The following is a 24776-nucleotide window of genomic DNA, read 5'->3' as shown; positions in this document are numbered from 1 at the left end:
AGATAGGGCCGGTGCAAGGAAGTTTCGTGCCCTAGGCAAAACTTCCACCTTGCGCCACCCCCACCCAGCTAACCCCACCCACCCCTGTGGCAGCTAACTACGCCCACTCGCTCCTCACCAGAGAAGCCCCCCCCCCACGGCAGCCAACCCCGCCTAGGGAGCACCCCCCCGGGGAAGCTAACATGGCCCAGGGAGCCCACCCCAGCTCTCCTCTGCTGAGCACGCCGGCACCACTCTAATTCTCCTCCCCTCACCGGCTTGCAGCACCAACTGGAGGAGACTTAAAGTGGGGGCTGCGTGCTCAGCAGAGGAGGCCGAGTGGAGGTGATCTGGGGTAGGGAGCTGCTCCCCTCTGTGTCCCCCTCCCCCGTTACTGCGGGCGGCCCTCCCCGCACTGCCCCCCAGCCCCAGCTCACCTCCACTGACAGCCTAGTTCGCCTAGTGGTTGCACCGGCCCTGGCACTAGCCCGACGTACTGTGGTTTAAGCTGGCGAATGGACGCAATGGCCCCACGGTTCTGCCAGCGGGGTGCTACCCTATTCTCCCCAAACCAAAGCCAGACTGTGCTGACCTCCACCATGCACCACATCACAAGACAGCGAAGCTGCTTTAATAAACAGCAGCAGTTGGCATGAGGGAGGCAGCTCGCAGCCGCACATCAAACAGGCAGAGGACTATTGACGGGGGAGTGTTATCAATTCTGATGCTTATGAGAGTGAGGGAGGGGACGATAAAATGAGCTGCAGACTAATACACTGTGGGGAGGCCGCAGTGTTGCTTGGAATTGGCAATGACGCACCACCTGCCTGCTGTTCCGGTCCTGCCCTCTAACCCTGACCTGCAGCCTTCAAGAGCCCCCCAGCCCTGGTCTGCAATGCCCCTGGTCTCTCCCTTCTTTGAAGAGAGGTGTCGCCAGCTCTCACAAGTTGATCACAAGTCTCGTGAGGTTTGATGTTTGTCACAAAGCCCCAGCTCCTGGAGTCCTGTGAGCACATGAGAATCGCAGCTTCCATTTAGCACTGACATAAGGTTGATGAAGTGGGTATTCACCCACGAAAGCTCATGCTCCAATACGTCTGTTAGTCTATAAGGTGCCACAGGATTCTTTGCTGCATTTACAGATCCAGACTAACACGGCGACCCCTCTGATACTTGACATAAGGTTGTGACCCTCAAAGGGGTTGGGGAGAAGCTTGACAATGCAGCCCCTGAGTGACCTGTAAAGGCTCAACAAAGACAATGACCTCCCTAAACCTATTCTAGCTTGTAACAAATCTCGCCCTTTTTAAGCCAAGCTCATGATTGCTCAGCCTATTGCTGGCCCATTCAGCCCGACTGCTGCCAAACAAGCCAAACTGGGCTGGTTCAGGTGGCTGGGGTTCATCTCTACTACATGCTGGGCTGCAAACATCAGGCTCCTTTCACTGGGCACCGCTGCCAGGTTTAGGGAGACCCCTCAGCTCCAGCCATGACAGGCCAAGGGCTCAACTCAGCCTGCAGGGGTGGAGGTGGTGGGAAAGGGAATGGCAAGACAGCATGGTGAAGGGAGGGAAGAGGTTACAGCCAGTCTTTGCCCAGTGTGTGTCGGGGGGAAATAGCCCATGGGGTGCAGGGGGAGAGGAGAGGAGCAACCAGCCTTTGTTCAGTGGGAGGGGGAGGGGAATAGCTCATGGGGTGCAGGGGGGGAGGAGGGGAGCAGCCAGTCTCTGGCCAGTGGGAGGGGGAGGGGAATAGCTCATGGGGCGCAGGGGGGGAGGAGAGGAGCAACCAGCCTTTGCCCAGTGGGAGAGGGAGGGGAATAGCTCATGGGGTGCAGGGGGGGAGGAGGGGAGCAGCCAGTCTCTGGCCAGTGGGAGGGGGAGGGACTAGCCCATGGGGTGCAGGGGGGGAGAGGGGAGCAGACAGCCTTTACCCATAAGGTGTGTGTGGGGAGGGGGGGTTCCCACCCTGGTTGGCGTGCGGGCATTCCCGGAGCAGCTGCTGCAGAATGCAGTGGCACGTGCCAGGCTGGTGAGGGGGCTCCAAGCTCATGCAGGGCCCGTCAGGTAACATATTTCAAATACTTCATTTTCGAGTTTGAAAAAAACCTCACAAATGTATTTAATCCATGTTATGAAAATCTCTGAAGCCCGCAGGCTGGCGGGCCTGCCTGGAATCTCAATGGGGACTCAGCGCCAGCCGGTGACATATTAATGCACTGGATATTTTTCCTTTTAATGCTCTCTCTGCCTCCCACTCCTGGCGGCCCTCCCTGAAGCGGCCCCATAATTTGATCAGGGCTGATGCATTGCCAGGAAGGACTCTTGGCCTTTATTACTGTCAGAACAAAAGCTTTTTACAACACTCTCTGCTGAGCCCTGGCCATTGGGAGTGAAGCAGTCCCCTGGCGTCTCCCCCCGGAGAGGGCTGGAAAGGGGCAACCCCTTCCCTGGGGCAGAGCTAGGGCAGCCAATTAGCGAGGGGATGTCGCAGTGGTCAAAGACTGGGGGGCAGCTTCATGGCTGTGGCTGGTGGATCCATCCAACGGTGGGTCCCCCTGCAGCTCCTCCTCTGTCCTGCCCACTCCCTTTCCATCCACAAACCTTTTGTACAAGGAGGCCTGGCTGAGCTGCACCCTTTGGGACAGCCTCCTCCCTTTAAAGTTATACCATGAGAAAACCCCAGGCACTGCTATCCCACACACTGTATCCTCAGTCTTATTCCTAATCCCTTTTTCACGCTTCTAAATTCTGAGGAGCTGGAGGATCTGAGGACAAGTATGAGCACGCCCCTCCTGTAATTATCACATAACTATGGAAATGTCAGGAGGAAAGTTGCTAAGGTCATCTTCAGGTTGCTAAGGACATCCTCAGGTGGTACCCTGGAGCATCCAAGAATAGTACTCCTACGTTTTCCAGCAAAAAAAATTTGCTTTTTGGCTCCTGAGAAGAATCAGGCACAAGAGGGGAATCAAACCTGAATGGGCTGAAATGGGAAAGCCGAGAAATATGGGCCATTAAAAGCTACCCAAGAAATACTTGGGAACATCTCCTGAGGCACAAGGTTTATATCCTTGGGATTGTAAGAGACGTGTGGGTTCAGGGAGCCTCTTTCTTACCACACACTGATTGCGCTCTGATTTTCAGCGCTGAGCTCTGAGCTGAGCACTTGAGTGACCAGTAGATTGGTCAGGAAAAGGAGCCAAAAGGCAGGAAGACTAGAGAGTCATTCGATCTGCAGGTGAATGACTAGTGCTTGGTGGTTCACTGTCAAACTGGGAGGATGCACCTAGAGTGGCCCCAGTTCTGCTGCAAAGGATCTGGGGATCACAAACTGAATAGGAGTCAACAATGTGAGGCATTGCCAAAAAAGGGTAAATATCATTGTGGGATGAATTAAGGGGAGTGTTGCACGTAAGACGGGGAAGTAGCTGTTCTGCTCTGGTCAGCACTGGATTGGCTTAAGTGGAGGATTGTGTTCAGTTCTGAGCATCACTCTTGAGGAATGAGCTGGATGACTTGGAGAGAGTCCCAAGGAGATACGAGGTTTAGAGAACACGACCTGTGAGGAAAGCTTCAAAGGAAGGGACATGTTTAGTCCAGAGACAAGATGGCAGGGAAAGGCGTAAGTCTTCGGATATGTAAGAGGCTGTGATCAAGCGGATGGCGATCGATTGTTCTCCATGCCCACCAGGGGTAGGACAAGAAGCAGGACGGGCTCCAGCGTGTTTGCCGCCCCAAGTGGGGCTGGGGGGAAGCTGCGATCGGCAGCACTTCAGCAGCAGCTCTACCGCCGCCGCTTCATTCTTCGGCGGCAATTTGGCAGCAGGCCCTTCCCTCCACGAGGGACTGAGGGACTTGCTGCCGCAGACCCAGATGTGCTGTCCTATTCCATGGGCCGCCCCAAGTGCCTGCTTGTGGCGCTGGTGCCTGGAGCCGGCCCTGACAAGAAGTAATGGGCTTAATCTGCAACAAGGGAGATTCCCGTTAGTGATTTGTGAAAGTGTTCTAACTCAAAGTTAGTCAAGCCCTGGAGTAGCTTACCCAGGGAGCTGCTGGATTCCCCGTCACTGGGGGGTTTGAAGAACAGGTTGGACAAACAGCTGTCAGGGCTTGTCTGGGTTTAGTCCTGCCTCAGTGTGGGGGGCTGGACTAGGTGACTTCTCAAGGTCCTTTCCAGCCCGACTACGGTTCTTTGCCTCAGCTGTGACTACATGGGGCCAGGTTGTGCCATCCTCACTGCTGGTGAGTAATGCTTTACCCCACTGGAATCAAAGGGTCTTCTTGCACAGTAAGTAATGACTCAACATGACTCGGGCTGGCATGCTGAGGCTCGTATCCAAATAGGCACCTTGCCTGCAGTCTGGGGTACATCCCTTAGCACCGAACTCCAGAGTCCCACCCTGGCAGGGGTCCCTCGAGGAACGCCCCTGCGAGATCACATAAGGTGGATGTCCAGCAACTGTCTGAACTTCACAGCTGGCAGTTGTTCCCCGTGGGTGTGAGCTCCGCAGCAGGATATCTCTCGAGCCCAAACTCTGCTCACTCGGCGTTACAGTCACACAAGTGGACTGGGTTTTCTCCTGCCTCAGTGACTCAGTCTGGGCCGCACCACATTGAGCTGGACTCGCTTCTGATACGTTTCTCAAGGGAATGGAGAACGATGACATGAGGCTCAATAAAGGCATCACTGGACGAAAGTCTCTGGCCTGTGGTACACGGGAGGTCACACCAGATGAGCTAATGGTCTGGCCTTAATATCTGTTATTCCATTCAGTGCCCTGGGACTCTCATCTGTGGCAATATCAGCTGTAAACTGGTTCCATGCTGCTCGATCCTCTGTCACCTGGCCTCTGGCTCAGCAATCTTAGCCTCTCAGCAGCAGAGGAGCAGAAAAGGCCAGGGAGCTCTTTGCCTGTGATGTCTCTTGGCTTGAGCCCAGCCTAGATCGTATTCCTCTCTGCAGGATGTCCCGGGTGAGGACCTATTTCCTCAGCAGGTACCGGAGGATGCGCTTTGATGGCGCAAGGGGCTCAGAAATGCTTTACGTGCCTCAGTGAGCGAAGCCGTGGAGGCAGCTTGGGATGGTTATCACCATCCTGCTAAGGGGCAGACCGAGAGAGGCCTACCAGTGCCAGTAGCCCATAGGCTGCTCCAACTGGTTCCCTGCATGCATGGCTCCTCCAGAGCAGGAGCTCAGCCACACCTGAAGGTGCTGGGGGGTCGAGTGCCTCACAAGATAGAGGCTGGGGCCTGGCTAAGGGCCTAGATGCTCAGTCCAGAGGGCTCAGAGGACTCCTTACACATAGCCAAGGGTTTCTCAATCATGCCGCAACTGAGCCAGGAGGTGCAAGTGATGCTACGTGGATCCCAGCCACTCACTGGTTGCCCTGCATACATCACTTCTGGGATGCTCACGGCCACTCGCCTGAACCAACCAGAGAGTGGGGGTGAGGAAGGGAAGCAGGCAAAGCGAGCCAGCAGCAGCTAAGAGGTCTGAGTGGGAGCGGTGGGCCAAGGAGCCCTCCAGAGCATGTGATGAGCAGAGCAGAGGGCAAAACACTCGTGAGGGGTAGTAACTAAAGGGGAACCCTGCAACAGCCAGGGGCTGCAGAACCTAGGAGACACTGGAGGGCAAGGAGGACAGCCAGAGCTCTTGGATGGCCCTGGCTCAGAGATGAAGGAGCCCTTCATCTCCATACAGGGTGCACGAGCCTTGGAGATGCTACCATGACTCTGCAGAAGCACAGGCTGCTCCTAGTAGCCCTGCCCTACCTCCGTGGTGGGCGGAAAGGGGAGCTGACCGACAGGAGCCATCTCAAGCCAATCCCACGAGTCCACATTTCAGGGCCAAACTTTAAGGCTCCCAGACCCAGCTTCCCAGCAGTGACCAGGGATTACGGGGCCCAGCCTGAGTCACCCCACAGCACGGAGGGCTCAGGTGGGGTGCCACAAGTCACCTGTGATGTCTTGCCCTGCCTTGTAGGGGTGGGTTTCAATGTACTTGTGTGTGTGACCCCGCAGCTGAGCTGCAGTGCCTATGCCAACCAGAGGACCAGAGCCCTGGACTCTGCAAGGCCCCACAAGCCACTTAGTTTAGCCCAGGGATTGCCTGACGCTGTCCATGGTGCTGAAAGAGGTGAGCTAGTTACCAGTAGTATGTACTTCACGCAGTGTGGCACACTGACCACCAGCCCCGTGTCCTCTGGGTGTCTTTTTTCTCCTTTCCCTGAAGCATCAAGGAATGGCTGGAGACAGGATGGGCAGTGTGGCCAGTGTGGCCAGGGCTTGGGGCAAGTGCAAAGAATCCTCCCTCTGGAGCTTGGCTGGTGCATCCTGCCCACTTGCTCAGGGTCTAGCTGATCGCCATGTGGGGGGTTGAGAAGGAATTTCCTCTGGCTCTGATGGTCAGAGACACTGGGGTTTTTCACCTTCCTCTGCAGCTAGGGGCATGGTTCACCTGCTGGGCTCATTGGGGCTCAACACTCCTAATCACTTCCCTGCCATTGCAGGAGTTTTGGGGATTGGAGGCACCTCAGTCCCTCCTGTTCGCTGCCTGTGGCACACAAAGGTTCAGTTGTAACACTTTGGTCTAAACTGGGCACAAGCCAGGGATAACGGTGTAGTGGTGGGGGCCTGTGGTAGACAGGAGATCAGACTGGACCATCTAGTGGCCTTAAACTCTGTGAGGTTCCCAATCTCCGACAGATGCCCCCCAGGAGCGGGCGTGGTGACACACACTTCAGCAGCTGGGATGACTGGCACCATCTGAAGTATGCCAGGCTGCCATCACGGAAAGCCCTGGTTTTCCCTGACAATGCTGGTCAATGGAAGCAAATCCTTGTGATGTCAAAGGAAGGGGCCTAGATTGGTGTAGGGTATCAGGAGTCCCCAGACTCTTAGCACAGGCCCTGGAGTTTTTCCTCTGCCTTCTGAGGTCAGGTGGGTGCTGCGGTAGAGGCAAGGCCAGGGTCTGGAGGCATACGGTTCGTGCCAGGTCCTGGTTCTCTTCTATGATGTCTCTACGGTGTTGCTGTGCTTGTTAATTACACGAGGTTGTGGGGCCAGCAGGGGAGGCCCCCCTCGGCCAGGATCTCCATCATTGTTTGTGCACCTCACACACCTTCTGGGTGTGGTGTTCTGTCCCATCTAGCGGCACCGAGACCACTTAGAGAGAGTTAAATGTGTCTGTTCTACAGCCTTAGCTAAGAGGCATGTGGCTTTTAGTTCATGCGACGGATGCTCATGCACAAAGGTCCCAGGTTCAATCCCGCCCGTCGCCGACCAGGGTCTGTCGGTGTTATACTTGGTCACTGGAGATGCCCAAACTGAGCCACCTCAAAGGGACCTGATTTTCACAGGGTAGGTGCTCGCGCTATCTGAAAAAAAACAGGCCTCTCCCACAGAACAATGCTGCTCTGCATCAATTGGGGTCTGGCCCCGTTGGTTCCAATGGTGCAACCCCGATTTGCTTTAGCTGGCGATCTGGCCCCACTGACTCCAAAAGAACGACACTGTCACGGAGTCACCGGGCGATGCTCTGGAACTGCTCCCCACCAAGCCAGTCAGGACTTTGGGGAGCCTCCTCTACCTTGGAGCAGACTTGTTCAGGGCAAGAAGCTCACACAGCTTCACCTCCTGGGTCTCTCCTTGGAGCATTCAGCATCCTCTGCCCCTCCGTGCGCTTCCCACAGCGAGTCCACCCCAGCGGGGTCCTGGGGAAGCCACCGGGTTCTGCACCCCCACTTTGCAGTCAGACGTGACTCTCAGCCAGCCAGTAACACAGAGGTTTATTCGATGACAGGAACAGGGTCTAAAACAGAGCTTGTAGATACAGCGAACCGGACCCCTCGGCTGGGTCCATTCTGGGGGGCAGTGAGCCAGACCCTCAGGTCTGCCCTCCACCCTCGACCCCAGCCAGCTCCAGACCAACAACCCCTCCCAGCCCCTCCTCTCTCCTCAGCCCCTTTCCCGGGCCAGGAGGTCACCTGATCCCTTTGTCTCCAACACCTTCAGCTGGCACCTTTGCAGAGGAGGGGCCCAGGCCATCAGTTGCTAGGAGATAGAGTGTCAGGCATTTAGGTGCACTGGCCCTTGGCTCTGCCAGATACTTAAGAACTGCCATGGGGACACTGAGGCACCAATACAGTATTCAGAGAAAACATTAAGAACTTTCCCAGTTCGTCACAGACACTGATTCACATCGGCAGCAGGATCTGGCCTCAATACTGTGCCTGAGTTTGCCAACTCTCCTCCACCTTGCAAGCTGCTCCGAAGCCTCCTGCGCTGGAAACAACCTCTGCCATCCTGTTTCGTTTCCATCTCCCGCTTTGCCCCCAAGCAGAGTGACTCCACCAAAGAGTCAGAAGCTTGCAGGGGCCTCGCTATCTAAGTCTCATTCTTCCCATCCCCCCACGGCCACGAAGAGAGGAAAGTTTCTGAAGTTCGCCCCCTGCCCCCCAAAGATTTGCCTTCGCTAGCTCTTCACTTCCTTATGCTAATCCAGGCTCCTTTGCTCCACGTGGCTGGAGAGGGAGCTGTCGAAGCTGCTTGCAATTTTTTAATTTCTTTTTAAAGTTCCTATAAATAAACATACGTTTCCATCTCCCCACATAAAAGCAGCCGCAGGGAGAAGGAACAGCCATGTTGGCCTGGCAACTTTCTAGACTCAGACTACGCGAAGGAAGATAAGGAAATTCACAAAGGACCTGCAGAGCCCTTTTCAGGGCAAAGGGGGGAGCTGCCAGTCAGCGGAGATGGTGGTACAGTTCAAGTGTGAACTATTCCCTTTCTAGTTGGAATACAAGGCTGTGTGTCTCTGTGGCGATAAGAACTGAAGTTCAGGAGTGCTTACAGCTCCAAGGCCTGATCGCTGGCGGTTCTAATAGCCCAGCAGTCATTTCCAATCTGTGCAAACTGACGTCTGGAATGAAGGCTGCGGGCTTCAGCGCAAAACTGTCTGCTTTTTCAAGGGATTAAAAATAGATCTCTAACTCTCGGGACGGCACACATGCTTGGAGATCTGCCTTGTGGCTGGGCCGACAACTCCGGCGCCTGAATCTGTCTTCTGCGCCGAGACGCCAGGTGTTCTGCAAAGGAGAAAGGAAAGGGGGAGGCTGGGTTGAATTTCCCATCAGAACTAAGATCTGTGGTGACGGAGAGGCAGCGAGAACGCCTTGGGGCTGTCAGCTGGCTAGCAGGAAGGCTTGGGAGGATGGCGGGACCTCTAGAACTTCCCAGGGCGTCTGGTGGGAGGGTGAAAGGCACCTCTAGGGAAAACAGCACAACTCCCCACATGCTGATTCGGTCCCGCTCGAGCCCTGCTTTGAGCCTCATGCTGCACTGGGGTGAGGTCCCCCCATATCTAGGTAATGGGGAGGAGGGGGAGCGACGCGCCATGGCTGAATTAGGGTGAATAAGATGCTGCGCTCCAGGCCTTCTCGTGGCTCTGTGGGGTCTCTTGCTTTTCAGTGCAGCCCTCAGCAGTGTAGATCTGTCAGGTCCCTTGCATGGGAAGGCTCCTTGCCGCACGTGCAGCCTCTGTTTCTAATGAACTCGCGCCTGCCAAGCCGGTGGCCACAGGCAATTAGCTGGCAACAAAACGCAGCGAGGGGAAAGGACGAAACAGGGAACTGCAGCCACAACTCTCCCCGGCATCGCAAGATCCGGAGCACCCCCGCAAATCACAGGTGTTGCAGTGGTGCTGATCACTGGGGCAGGGAGTGGGGTCTAGTGGCCAGAGCAGGGGGCTGGGAGTAGTAGAATATCAGGGTTGGAAGAAACCAAATGTTATTTTTCTGAAAACCAAAATGAACCAATGTTCTGTTGCTTCATTTCAAATCGGCCATTTTCACACATTTCATTTTTTGAAAACCGAAAAAAAAAAATCAATTTTCCGTTTTTGCTTTTTCAGGGAGCTTTTCTTCCCTTTTGCTTCCTGGTTAGAGAAAAATGTGGGTGAAAGAAACAGAGAAAGGGAGGACCTAAGAAACTGAAACCTCAACATGATCTGAACATTTTCATTTTGTTTCACTGCATAAAAAAAAATCAGTGAAAAAATTCAAATGAAATAACATTTTTCTAAAATTCTCCTGGAAAAGACCTTTTCTCATCCAGCCCTGCCTAATTATTTCCTTCTTCTTGAGCAGCCTAAGTTGCAAAGCTTTTATCCTTACTCATAGCAAGCCTGGTTGAAACATAGAAGCATAAAATATCAGGGTTGGAAGGGACTTCGGGAGGTATCTAGTCCAACTCCCTGCTCAAAGCAGGACCAATTCCCAGCTAAATCATCCCAGCCAGGGCTTTGTCAAGCCAGGCCTTAAAAACCTCTTAAAAACATCTGGTATGAGCTCATAAGCCTGTTTGCTGCAACAAAGCCTGTGGTAAGGGATGGAGCATGATCAAAGATAACAGCCTTCAGAATTAAACGCACACAAATTTTAACTAGATTCTGCTGCCCAGTTCTTGCACATCACACGTAGCCTCCTTGGCTTATTGTAAGCAGAGTTGAGCAATAATGGATTTTTCAGTTTGGAAGCCAAATCAAAATATCATGTTCAGTTTAAAGCAGGTCATGAGCAGTGTTTTGTTTTGTTTTTTGTTGAATTGAGAAACTCAAAAAAAATTCATTTTGAATTGACCCACAATTTTCAAGTTGACTCAAAACCAATTTTTTTCTGCATTTTTCATTTCAGTTTGACCATATTGGTTTTTTTTCCCCAACTTTTTTTAAGTAGGCTCGTGTTTTGTTATTGGCCAAATTTGATACCAAAACAAAAATGAAGCATTTCAGTTTTTTTTTTCCTAACTGAAACAATTTGTTGACTATTTCCCACATATGGTGCATAAACTAAAGCATTTTTGGCCAAAAAAAAAAGTTAAGCACAAAATTTTCACCCAAGTCTAATCATATGTCCTCAGTAATTTATCAATATCGACTAGAGCTGGATGGGAATTTTGTTGACAAACCTCTTTGTCAAAACTGAAACTATTCACAAAACAGGTTTGGGTTCAACAAATTTCCCAACTCAAAAAAATGTCAAAGAAAAAACAAATTTCGAGATTGTCACTGTATTTCATTTGTTCTGAGCTGCCGTTTTGTTAAGAACTGTAAGCCGCTTAGTCTGAAAAAGAGTTTTTAAAAAGAGAGAAAAAGTCAAAAATGAGAATTTTTTTTTTTGAAAATTAGTGACCTGAAACATTTCAATGGACTTGAAATTTAAAAAAAAAATTGGGTTTTAAAATTAGTTTCAAGATTTCGAATTTTCGCCCTAATTCAAGATGGGAAAAATTCCAAACTCTCAAAATTATTTGTGGGCCAGGAAATGCATTTCCCACCCAGCTCCGTTCTCAGCTCTGCTGCAGGATATTACAGCTCAGCTGTTTGTTATTCACATAGCAGAAATGTGGGTCCCGACCATGAAGTTGGAACAGCATGAATGGAACTTTACTCTGCACGGGGTGTCCCACTGAAGTCAGTCGGGCTCCACCCACGAGCAAGAATCTGCTTGCTGGAGTCTGGTTAGGGAATGTCTAAAGACATTGCTCCCAGCATTGGTGTTATTCTGCTGTCTGTAAAATAGTAGTCCCCTCAAATCGGAATACGTACAGGCACGATGCAGGACTAGATGGACCACTGGGGGATCCAGAATGGCAATTTATATGTCCTCCAGCAGAACAAAAGCCTCAGTATTTTCTAGCCTTCATTACTAATAAAACAAGTTGACTGAACTGCTAGAGGAATAGGAGAGACCTTGAGCCCGGACCTGCGTTCTTGGAAGAGATTCTTGCGTCATAAGCTGACCTCGTGTCTCCTGTAAATCGCATTCTGCCTGTGGCTGCTCCTAGTGGCAATTCCTCAGCCCGCGTGAGCTGAGTTCCTTTCTCCGAGGCTAGCTGGAATGAAATGGATTCTTACTCGGCGTGAAACGGGGCAGGGGAAATTCAGGGAGGAAGTTTCCTGGCAGGGCGCAGTCATGGCTGCAAAACCACCTTGCAGGAAATGTCGCTGGACAGAAGATCTCAATAATGCAGAACAATTTGGGGCAGAAAGTTTCATTTTTTTAAAAAAAGGCCCAGTTTAAATGTGGCCTGTGGAAACATTCCAGTAAAAGCATCTCAGGGCTCAGCCTGCAGCTCTGCATTCCCTGGGGCCCCTAGCTAGAGCGGGGATGGAAATCCTGGCAGAGCTCCGGCGAGGGCCAAACCTGGCCAGTCTCTGGCTCTGGTCAGTCCCAGCCATGTGTGGGCTCGTGAGGACCTCAGAGCGCAACCTCGCCAGCCCCGTCTGCTGCTTCCTGCGGCAGCCAGAGATGCTGTGGCTTAGATGGGATGGAAAATAACCCACAAGGTGGGCAAGGCCACTGAGCAGCTCCCACAGACCGTATGCTCCTTCCACGCTGCTCCCCAGTGCCTGATGCTCCTTCACGAAACCTTCCGTAGACTGGCCAGGTCTCCTCTTCCATCTCCAAGCTCTGCACTTTGCCAGGCTCTGCCCTGGATGCTGGAGGCAGGAAACTTATTTGAGTTTCCTAATACCTTGGAGGCCCCAGGGGGTCCTGCTGAAGCTTACAGGGCTGTGCTGAGAGCCAGGCATGGTGGAAGCTGGGGACGGTGCAGAGAAGGCCCATTCTCAGTCCCCAATGTCAAGCAGTTGTCTTGACTCCTGGGCATCATGAACCAGCCGCTTTACTCCCATGTGGATAGAGGACATGGGAGGAGTGTGCACCCAGAAAGTGCGAGCAAGGGTGCCCAGCAGATCGGCCATGAGGAAGCCCCTTCTAGTAGTAGTCCCTTTCTGCCCTGTGCCTCAGTTTCCCCTCAGCAACATGGGGATAATGATGCAGTGCTATTGCAGAAGGGATGGAGGGAACGGATGGAGATCTGTGAGATGCTTCCATGAAAGGAAGACAGTGTGATTATTATCATCCCTAAAACTGAGGCTTCCCACCACTGGGATGGAGCATTTGGCAAAAAAAGCAAAAGCAGCTGGAGAACTCACAGACTGCAAGCAAGAACTGCCCTGCTTCCGTTAGCAGGGCCTGTGCCACGGGGAGCCAGCACCCCACTGGGCTGGAGAGCGAGCAGGGCAGGGGAAGAAAGGATGAAACGCCCCAAAGAAGGAGACATGGGTACAAGTAGGAAACTATAAAATACGCTCAAAAAGGAAGAAATAGTTTTATGTGGAGAAACTGAGACTGGGAAAGGAATAGATAGATAGAGGGGGTGTATGGGGATAGATAGATAGATAGATGCCTCCCATCTCCCTTTTCCTTTCCTCCAATGCTCCTTCTCTTTTTCTCCCATCCCTTTGTCACACTGTCTGGAGTGGCTCACGACCACGAGCGCCAGCCTCCGAGCAGCCTGGCACAAACACGGCAGACACCTCACACCGGTGCTGTGCTCTGTCATTAGATTACACCAAGCCACTGACTAATGTGAGCACCTGGATCACTCCAACAGTCTCACCATGGAGTCACAGACAGTCCCCTTAGACTCCCCAGCCTTCGTGCCACCCAGGCAAACTGGACTTACTGATAAATGGTCACTTACTCCAACAATCATCCCGCATTCAGGGTGTTTCCAGTCCCAAGGGATCAGTCACTTACCCCAGATCAACCGGTACCTTAGATCTCACATCAAAGATGCCGGTAGCCAATCCTGTAACAAACTATCTACAAGTTTATTAACTAGAAAAAGGAAATCAGAGAGTTATTTACAGGTTCAAGCCAGCAACCATCGACACATCAATGAGTTACCATCTAAGTCCTAAGAGTGACGGAGTTGTAGTGATCTGTCAATCCAAAGCGTCTTTCAGGGCGGACTCAGGAGGTGACCCCTGGGAGCTCTGGCTGCAGTTGGGTGGCTCTGGCCCTGTGACAGTTCAAACAGCAAAGATGACAAATAGTCACATCAGCTATTTTTATTTCCCTCTCCCAGCATTCAAAGAGATGGGATGCGGCTTGATTCATCTACTTCTCCACAGGTAGATGGGGCAATGAACAGAGCTTTTGTCTTATAAAGAGCTCCCGTGCCTGGGTTCACAAGTTCAGGGCAAACGTTCTCGAAGTTATAAAGTAAAACTTACACCTGTTCTTACAGCCTGGAATCCAGACATTACACGTGAGATTAATGCAGGCAGCAACTTCCAAGCATTTCCTAGAATCTAAACACTAAATACATTCTTAAAAGGCTAATTCCTACTTTGAGCAAAACTAACACCCAGGTGACCTGGTCAGGACTCCAGCTACGAGTTTGTTAGTTCTTAGCTAATGCCTGCAGTCATAGCAAGAGCTGACATCTGGTCTGCCAGCGTCATACACTTCTTATCTCCCCCTCGCCTTCCTTGTGGCTCCCCTGCCCCTCAGCAGTTCTGTGCTGAGAAGGTTTGGAGATTCCCCCCAGCCCCAGGGAAGCTGCCCCTGCCTCTGTTCTCCCCTCCTTCAACCTCCTTCCCTCTTCCCCAGTCCAGTTGAATACTGCAGCCATGTTGGTCGGAATGCTCAGGCAGCAGGAGTGAAATCAGGAAGGCCAAATCACACTTGGAGTTGCAGCTAGCAAGAGATGTTCAGAGTAACAAGAAGGGTTTCTTCAGGTATGTTAGCAACAAGAAGAAAGTCAAGGAAAGTGTGGGCCCCTTACTGAATGAGGGAGGCAACCTAGTGACAGAGGACGTGGAAAAAGCTAATGTACTGAATGTTTTTTTGCCTCGGTCTTCACAAACAAGGTCAGCTCCCAGACTGCTGCACTGGGCAGCACGGTATGGGGAGAAGGTGATCAGCCCTCTGTGGAGAGAGAAGTGGTTCGGGACTATTTAGAAAAGCTGGACAAGCACAAGTCCATGGGGCCGGATGCGCTGCCTCCGAGGGTGCTAAAGGAGTTGGTGGATGTGATTGCAGAGCCATTGGCCATTATCTTTGAAAAACTATGGTGATCGGGGGAGGTCCTGGATGACTGGAAAAAGGCTAATGTAGTGCCCATCTTTAAAAATGGGAAGAAAGAGGATCTGGGGAACTACAGGCCAGTCAGCCTCACCTCAGTCCCTGGAAAAATCATGGACCAGGTCCTCAAGGAATCAATTCTGAAGCACTTGGAGGAGAGGAAAGTGATCAGGAACAGTCAGCATGGGTTCACCAAGGGCAAGTCATGCCTGACTAACCTAATTGCCTTCTATGATGAGATAACTGGCTCAGTGGATGAGGGGAAAGCAGTGGACCTGTTATTCCTTGACTTTAGCAAAGCTTTTGATATGGTCTCCCACAGTATTCTTGCCGGGCAAGTTAAAGAAGTATGGGCTGGATGAATGGATTGTAAGGTGGATAGAAAGCTGGCTAGATCGTCGGGCTCAACGGGTAGTGATCAATGGCTCCCTGTCTAGTTGGCAGCCGGTATCAAGAGGAGTGCCCCAAGGGTCGGCCCTGGGGCTGCTTTTGTTCAACATCTTCATTAATGATCTGGAGGATGGCGTGGACTGCACTCTCAGCAAGTTTGCAGATGACACTAAACTGGGAGCAGTGGTAGATATGCTGGAGGGTAGGGATAGGATATAGAGAGACCTAGACAAATTAGACTTTTGGGCCAAAAGAAACCTGATGAGGTTCAACAAGGACAAGTGCAGAGTCCTGCACTTAGGATGGAAGAATCCCATGCACTGCTACAGACTAGGGACCGAATCGCTAGGCAGCAGTTCTGCAGAAAAAGACCTAGGGGTTACAGTAGACGAGAAGTTGGATATGAGTCAACAGTGTGCCCTTGTTGCCAAGAAGGCTAATGGCATTTTGGGCTGTATAAATAGAGGCATTGCCAGCAGATTGAGGGACGTGATCATTCCCCTCTATTTGACATTGGTGAGGCCTCAGCTGGAGTACTGTGTCCAGTTTTGAGCCCCACACTACAAGAAGGACGTGGAAAAATTGGAAAGAGTCCAGTGGAGGGCAACAAAAATGATTAGGGGGCTGGAGCTCATGACATATGAGCAGAGATTGAGGGAACTGGGATTGTTTAGTCTGCAGAAGAAAAGAATGAGGGGGGATTTGACAGCAGCCTTCAGCTACCTGAAAGGGGGTTCCAAAGGGGAGGATGGATCTAGACAGTTCTTAGTGGTGGCAGATGACAGAACAAGGAGTAATGGTCTCAAGTTGCAGTACAGAAGGTCTAGGTTGGAGATTAGGAAACACTATTTCACTAGGAGGGTGGTGATGCACTGGAATGGGTTCCCTAGGGAGGTGGTGGAATCTCCTTTCTTAGAGGTTTTTAAGGTCAGGCTTGACAAAGCCCTGGCTGGGATAATTTAGTTGGGGATTGGTCCTGCTCTGAGCAGGGGGTTGGACTAGATGCCTTCTGAGGTCCCTTCCAACCCTGATCTTCTATGTTTCTATGATGGATGCCAGATGGATGCTCCACTTGCATCTTTTCCCTGAGCTGTCGGGTGGGGACTGTGCCTGGAATCAGCCAGGCTGGTTTTTACTCAACAGAACTCCCCAGTCTCCAGCTGCCCCTTCTATAAATCGGTGCAAGAGCGAGTGATTGGGCTGAGACTTTTAGAGAAACACTAGACAGGCAGAAGGAGCAAAGAGCCCAGCAGCAGCCACTTATACCGTGATTGATTGCATTGACGAGGGAAGGGAAATAGAAAATCAATGAAAATTACCAGTCCTTTCAAAGTGCCCATGCAAGAGGCGGTTACAGATTGGAACACAACAGGTAAACAGACTGCAGCTGAATGTCGGTCCCCAGAACAGGCTCTGGGCTGCCCCCCGGCTCCCTCTCTTGTTCTGAGGGGACATTTATCTCAATAAAAGTATCTCTGCTCATTGTAATTTCCAAAGCCTGGGTCAGTTTCCAGCCATCACTGCTGCCAGCCGCAGCCTGCCCTTGGCTATAGCTGGCTGGGCTGAGTTCACTGGGGCTGTCACCCAGGGCAATGTGGGGCCTCCTGTGCATTTGCTTGAGAGACTCTGGTATGTGTGGATTCTAGAGCACTGCTCTTACTAGGCAACAGCCGCCAGTGGCTGCAGCACCAGACAAGGAGCTAGGATACCTGGAGCCGACTCCCCTGATCTACGAGCTAGGAGACCCTAATTCAATTCTCAGCTCTTCTGCTGGACTGGGAGCCAGGACACCTGGGTTCCAATCCAGGCCTTGCCCTTGGCTAGTCACTTCCTGCCTCAGAAAATGAAGCCACTGATCCTAGGGTGACCCTTTGAGATCTGTGGATGAAAAGTGCCCAGAAGAGGGCCAGGGCTCCCCCAGATCTTCACTGCCCCTTGTACACCCACCCAAAGGAAACTGGACTCTGTCCCAGAGGTTCTGAGCTCGCAGCCCCTCATCCTGCCCTGGTGCCCCACCTAGGCTCGCCAGGGATTGGCTGCTGCAGTGGCTGCTTCACATTTCATCTCGGCCTCGGTAATTTCCCGCCAGCCCTGAAGTATTTGTTCCAGGCTCACTCAATTTCAGCTCTTTACCGTCTCCGCTTCCCCAGAATAAAACCTCTGAGGCTTCCAGTCCTCAGCAGCTGACTGGCTTGTCTCGGCGCTCTTCACTCCATGCCGCTGTTGGGAAGCGTGCTCCTCCGTACACAGTGGCAGCGTCTGGATGAAAAGTTGCAGGCAGTTTCCTGAAGTCTACTGTGACACGCGTACAGTGAATTGCAGCTGTGTTAACTACACCACAGAGCTGCCGTAGGTCAGAAGATGCTTCCAGAATCTTTGATGCAAAAGCACGCGGGCCACAAGAGAGTGGCTGCTTAGATGGGAGGTTTGGGCTTGAGGACAGAGTTTTAAAGGAGACCAGGGTGGGAATTGCAGAGGGGGGCTGCAGTTCGGGACTGAGGGCCATCAGCAGAGCTCTGTGTATGAGAGAGAGGTTGGCTACCCTGCAATATAAAACCAGGGTTCAAACCTAACCCCCCTTCCATCTACACACAAATCGCGCTAACCGTGGGCTCAGACCTAGGGTCTCAGAACCCTGCAGGGGGGAGGGTCAGAGTCTGAGTCTAGCCAGGACCTAGGGTCGGGGGTGGTGGGTTATATGGGCCCGTGGTGCCTGTGATCCCCATTATGAGAGCACGAGAGCCTGTCTCCACCAAAGTTCGGAGCCGGGTCTCTCCCCTGGCCCTGCCTGCCCTCCCATGCGCCTCCTCCAGAGCGTCCCCCCAGCCCCGCCTGCCGCCTCCAGGCAATTTAAAAGGTCCTCGGGTTCCTGCGGCCACCACTGGCAGCGCAACAAGTTAAGGCAGCTTCCTGCCCGATCCACTCCTGGAAGCAGCCAGCACGTCCCTGTGGCCCCTGGAGGGAGGGACGTGTCTCTGCATGCTGCCCCCACCCTGAGCTGCAGCCAGTGGGAGCTGTGGGGGCAGTGCATGTGTAGACCCCTCCGTCCCCCTGCCTAGGAGCTGCTGCTTGGGGGGAGCGCTTCTGGGAGCTGCTCAAGGTAAGCACTACACCCTTCATCCCCTCCCGCACCCCAGACCCCCAGGGTTCAAGCCCTATTGCTTTGCAGTGTAGATGCAGCCCCACAATCCCATGGGCTGACTTCCGTTGTCCTCTGCACCGTCACGGCGCCACGAACAAAGGGCTAGAGCAGCCACATTCTGGGAGGGCGCTGGGAAGTCTGGGATATGGGTGGCTGGACTCAGGCCCCCATAATGCAGTGTAGATGCTGCAGCCCCCGGCTGAGACCCAAGGGAAGGCTTGCCACTTCCTAACCTGGGTCACAGATGAGCATAGACACTCAAGCCCTGGGCGAACAAACCTCCAGTTCTGCTAACCCTGGGCTTACACTGCAGGGTAGATACATCCGGACAGAGCAGGACTGGAGTACCAGGGGGCTATGGGTCAGAACGGAGGGGCATTGGGCAGAGCTGGGGGGGGCAGGACTGGAGTACCAGGGGCTATGGGTCAGGATGGAGGGGCATTGGCAGAGTGGGGGGGCAGGACTGGAGTACCAGGGGGCTATGGGTCAGGACGGAGGGGCATTGGCAAAGCTGTGGGGGGTGGGGGAGGACTGGAATACCAGGGGCTATGGGTCAGGACAGAGGGGCATTGGCAGAGCTGGGAGGAGCAGGACTAGAGTACCAGGGGCTATGGGTCAGGACAGAGGGGCATTGGCAGAGCTGGGGGGAGCAGGACTGGAGTAACAGAGGGCTATAGGTCAGGATGGAGGGGCATTGGCAGAGCTGTGGGGGGGCAGGACTGGAGTACCAGGGGGCTATGGGTCAGGACAGGGGCATTGGCAGAGCTGTGGTGGAGTAGGACTGGAGTACCAGGGGCTATGGGTCAGGACAGAGGGGCATTGGCAGAGCTGTGGGGGTGGGGCAGGACTGGTGTACCAGGGGGCTATGGGTCAGGACAGAGGGGCATTGGCAGAGCTGGGGGGAGCAGGACTGGAGTACCAGGGGCTATGGGTCAGGACAGAGGGGCATTGGCAGAGCTGTGGCGGGGGGCAGGACTGGAATAACGGGGCACTGTGGGCTGGGATTGAGGAGCAGAACTGGATGAGCAGGGAGGACTGGCGATCTGGTCTGAGGGGCTCTGGCAGAACTGCGTGTGGTAGTGAGGGGCAGGGTTGAAATAGCAGGCATGCCGGGAGCAGGCCGGGGGGCACTGGCTGAGCTGGGCAATGGGCCGGGACTCGCAGAGCAGGGGCGTTAGGGGACAGGTGGGGGGCCGTGGCACAGCTGTGCGCAGAGCTAGCACTGGAGAACACAAATGCTGGAGGCCTAGCTAAGAAAACTGCATGGAACTCAAGAAGGAATTTCAGCAGCATTGGCAGGTGTTATACTGGCTCTGACTAATGGCCACAGGCCCTTGTGGTCACAGGGACTAGCCCTGCAGGGCTCTCTCCACCCTGCACCCCCCGTCTGATATCCTCCCATACCTGCCAGCAATGCCAGAGTCCCTGTGCCTTAGGAGTGGGAAAGACCCACAACATTAGGCCATTCCCTGTGGAACATTTCCTAATGTTGATCTCATCTAATTGTGCCTATCGCAGGCAATGGCCCTTTCAGCTCTCCCCCTGGGAGACCATTCCATAGTCTGACAGCATCGGAAGGTTTCCCAGACAGTCTGTGAAAATCTCCCCTTTTCTCATTTCCTTCCATCCCTGCCAGCTCCCTGATTCATAGTCACAGATTCCCAGGCCAGCAGGGCCCGCTGTGATCATCTAGTCTGAGCTCCTGTATAGCACAGGCCGGAGACCTGCCCCCAAATAATTCCTGGAGCAGAGCCTATAGAAAATCATCCCATCTCGATTTTAAAATGTCCAGTGGCGGAGAATCCACCGTGACTCCTGGTCAACTGTTCCAATGGTTAGGTGCCCTCACTGTGAAACATTTACACCTTATTTCCAGTCTGGATTCAACTTCCAGCTGTCGGATCATGTTAGATCCGTCTCGGCTAGATTGAAGAGCCCATTATTCAATACTGGTTCCCCTTGTAGGTACTTACAGATTGTGATCAAGTCACCTCATAACCTTCAATTTGTTAAGATAAATAGATTGAGCTCTATCACTCTCAGGCAGGTTTTCTAATCCATTCCAGGGCTTCACCACCCTCCGAGTGAAAAAGTTTTTCCTAATATCCAACCTAAACCTCCCGCACTGCAACTTGAGACCATTGCTCCTTGTTCTGTCATCTGCCACCACTGAGAACAGTCTAGATCCATCCTCTTTGGAACCCCCTTTCAAGTAGCTGAAAGCAACTATCAAATCCCCCCTCATTCTTCTCTTCTGCAGACTAAACAATCCCAGTTCCCTCAGCCTCTCCTCATAAGTCATGTGCCCCAGGCCCCTAATCATTTTTATTGCCCTTCGCTGGACTCTTTCCAATTTTTCCACATCCTCCTTGTAGTGTGGGGCCCAAAACTGGACACAGTACTCCAGATGTCGCCTCACCAATGTCAAATAGAGGGGGATGATCACATCCCTCGATCTGCTGGCAATGCCCCTATTTATACAGCCCCAAATGCCGTTTGCCTTCTTGGCAACAAGGGCACACTGTTGACTCATATCCAGCTTCTCGTCCACTGTACCCCCTAGGTCCTTTTCTGCAGAACTGCTTCCTAGCCATTCGGTCTCTAGTCTGTAACAGTGAATGGGATTCTTCCATCCTAAGTGCAGGACTCTGCACTTGTCCTTGTTGAACCTCATCAGATTTCTTTTGGCCCAAAAGTCTAATTTGTCTAGGTCCCTCTGTATCCTATCCCTACCCTCCAGGGTATCTACCGCTCCTCCCAGCTTAGTGTTATCTGCAGACTTGCTGAGAGCACAAACCACGCCATCCTCCAGATCATTAATGAAGATATTGAACAAAACCAGTCCCAGGACCGACTCTTGAGGCACTCTGCTTGATAATGGCTGCCAACTAGAAATGGAGCCATTGTTCATTACCCTTTGAGCTTGTAGATCTAGCCAGCTTTCTATCCACCTTACAATCCATTCATCCAGCCCATACTACTTTAACTTGCTGGCAAGAATTCTGTGGGAGACCGTATCAAAAGTTTTGCTAACATCAAGAAATAACACGTCCACTGCTTTACCCTCATCCACAGAGCCCGGTCATCTCCTCATAGAAGACAATCAGGTTAGTCAGGCATGACTTGCCCTTGGTGAATCCATGCAGACTATTCCTGATCACTTTCCTCTCCTCTAACTGCTTCAGAATTGATTTCTTGAGGACCTGCTTCATGATTTTTCCAGGGACTGAGGTAAGGCTGAATGGCCTGTAGTTGCCTGGATCCTCCTTCTTCTCTGCTTCTCAGGATAGAGTCCCCCATCCTGTAATATGGCCGACAGTCTTTGTTCCTAGATAGACACATTTACATTTACCTGTATTAAACCTCATATTGTTTACTTGTGCCCAGTTTACCAAGAGATCCAGATCGCTGGAATCAGTGACCCAGCCTTGTCATTATTTATCTCTCCCCCCATGTTTGTGTTTTCTTTAAGCTTGGTCAGTGATGATTTTATGTTTTCTTCCCGGTCATTGATAAAAATGTTAAATTGCCTGCAGCCGAGAACCAATCACAGTGGGACACCACTAGAAACACACCCTAGTGATGATGCTTTCCAATTTACAGTTACATTCTGAGCCCTATCAGTTAGCCAGTTTTTGTTCCATTTAATGTGTGCCGCGGTAATTTTATATCATTCTAGTTTTTTTAATCAAAGTGTTGTGCAGTACCAGGGTGAAAGGCCTTACTGAAATCTAAGTCCATTACATCAACACCGTCTCTGTTATTAACCAAACTTGTCACCCCCTGGATCCTCTCTGAACTCCGGCTGGTCTGTCTCCATCTTTCTGGGACCGAGCTGCTCAGGAACAAATGCAGGACACTAGACAAGGTGTCCCTGGAGTCACAAAGAGATGGTCTGTCCCCTCTGTGCTCTGCGTTGGGCTTTTCTGCTGCCTTATCTCACTGCAAACCCATCCCTGCTTCACTGCCCACTCTGACTCCCAGGTTGCTTTCAACCACAACCACATCCCAGGTGACTGCATTGTCTGCATTTCAGTAGGGCTTGACGCCTGCCTGCGTTTCTAGCTTCTCTAACCCCCTTTGTAGCATTTCTGCCTCCTCTCTGGCATTCCTCTCGCCTTCTGATTTGTTGCCGTCTGTGGCTAATTAGTGCACTGTTTACCGAGTGTCCAGTTTGTTAATGAAGGTATTAAATAACACTGAACCTAGATGCAGGGCTTCGTTCCCTCCCCCAGCTTGATGCACGGCCTTTGCTTCCCCTTTGCTTCCAGTCCTTCCACCACATTTGCAGCCACATCACCATGGTTATATAGCCCAGCCGAATGCAATTAGCTTAATGAGTGATGTGTTATTAGGTGCTCTAGCAAAGGCTTAAGTCAAATCCAACTCTAGTCGGCACCCACGTGGGCATCCTAGTTTGCATTTCTGTTAAAAACTCCACACAGCCAGGTCACGAGAAGAAGATATATAGGGCATGTGGTTAGAAACTAGCTACGACTCAGGAGATCAGCATGCTAGCCCTGCTCTGACACGGACACCTTATGTTACTGTGCCTCAGTTTCCCATCTGAGAACTGGGGACAATGATGCTTCATTTGTCTGTCTTTTACCTCCTAGGGAAGAATAGTTCTCTCCGGTGCAGGAAGCATGGGGTGAGGTTCTCTGCCCTGCATTATATAGCTCAGACTAGATCATCCTAGTTGTCCATTCTAGCTTGTAAAATCTCCAGGTCTCTAGTCTCCATTTCTCTGCCCCCTGCATCAGTCATTCTCACCAGCGGAAAGCAGGCAAAAAATGCTGCCAGATGGGGATGACTGGGTCACCATCACTGGCAGAATGCAGCTGTTTCACCCATGCTGGTGACTCTACCAGGTATAAAGGGTTATGGGCCTGCTACAGGCCCTCAGCTAAAAGCTGGGCCTTTAGCTCAAGCAGCAAAGGCAGGTGAATTTTTGCTCTAGAAGTCCAGGGCTTGATCCCTACAGAGGGTATCACTCCACTTGGCCCCAGGAGAGAAGGCCCCTTTGAGTCCCCACTGAAACACAATCCTACAAAGGCCAACTCCCCTTCCATATGCATATACACTCACCTCTGGGAAACATTCCAGCAGCCTGAGTTGTCCTGTGGCGGCTCTCAGGGCTTCACCTTGGTTAGCGGAGACCCACCCTGCTGTGTCCTGGGATGCCCACCCATCTGCTGCAGTGAGGGCACTGTCCCTTTAAACGTTAGCAGCTGCCAGGCGATGAGCACAATATGTTGCAAGGACGCTGGTTGAGTCTCCTCTGTTATCAGGCGCTGGGTGGTTAATAGTCTACAGGGTTCTGCCATTTGCATGCACAGTGATTAAAAGTCACTTGCTGGCATTCCCAGCCCTAATCTACTCATTGCAAGTCATTAGTGTGTAATTGGACACGGCCAAAGAATCTTGACAGGCAGACCCAGAGTGAGGGGCCCCTTCCCTCTCCAGGCCTTTCTTGCTCAGCCACTGTAGGTGAAAAAATCTATTCCAGCCTCCCTGATGTGGGGAAATGCCTCTTCCACTGCAATCTGGCTGTCAGAATCCGTGTGTGTGTGTGCGCGCAGGTGGGCGTGTCCCACAAGGCTAAGAACCAAAGCCATGGGAAAGTCGCCAGGATTCATTACAGACTCCAGATAGGTCCACAGAGACTCAGGGGGCTTCCCTCATAACCTGACCCAACCTCCCGTGACCCTGGCCAGGTTTCCGATCCCACCTCGGAGAGTGGTGGATTTGCAGGGGCCAGAGCTGAAACTCATTGGGTTTGACTGAGCTTCCTTTGCAGATGGGGGAGCATTCGGGACTGAGATCCAGGAGGGAAGCCCTGGGGGACTGGCGCTAAAGAAACCGCCGTTTCGATGTGATGCAGTGTGTGACACGCTGCCCTTAGGCATCCTGTGCCGTCTGACCATGTCAAGACATCAGGCCGGGGGGGCATTAGACTGTCCAGAGAGGGGGATGCCTGCTTACAGAATGCAAGAAATGGGTGTGGGACACATGGTTTGGCTGGGCCCCACTTGGCAGGCCCGTCCCCGACGGGTGAACTGTCTGTGTGACAGAGGCTTTCTGAGACAGCCAGGGCCCTGAGAATTCCCCGAGGATGCCCGGCTGGATCAAGTGATAAGGAATGATGTGTCTGGAGCTATGGGCAGGGGGAGGCAGATGAGGTAAAACATGTGCCAAGAATGCCGAATATCGGCCGTACCCAGCCTGGGAGGCTGCTGGCTTTGATTTGGACACTCTGAGCTGGGTATGGCCCAGTGCCTAAGTGGAGGAGGAAGAAATGGCCTGGGGAGGGCAGTGATAGTGGGG

The sequence above is a fragment of the Gopherus evgoodei genome, chromosome 17 (assembly GCF_007399415.2).
Source record: "Gopherus evgoodei ecotype Sinaloan lineage chromosome 17, rGopEvg1_v1.p, whole genome shotgun sequence".
NCBI classification, from domain to species: domain Eukaryota; kingdom Metazoa; phylum Chordata; order Testudines; family Testudinidae; genus Gopherus; species Gopherus evgoodei.
The sequence above is the reverse complement of the archived record's forward strand: the minus strand, read 5'-3'. Positions refer to the sequence as shown.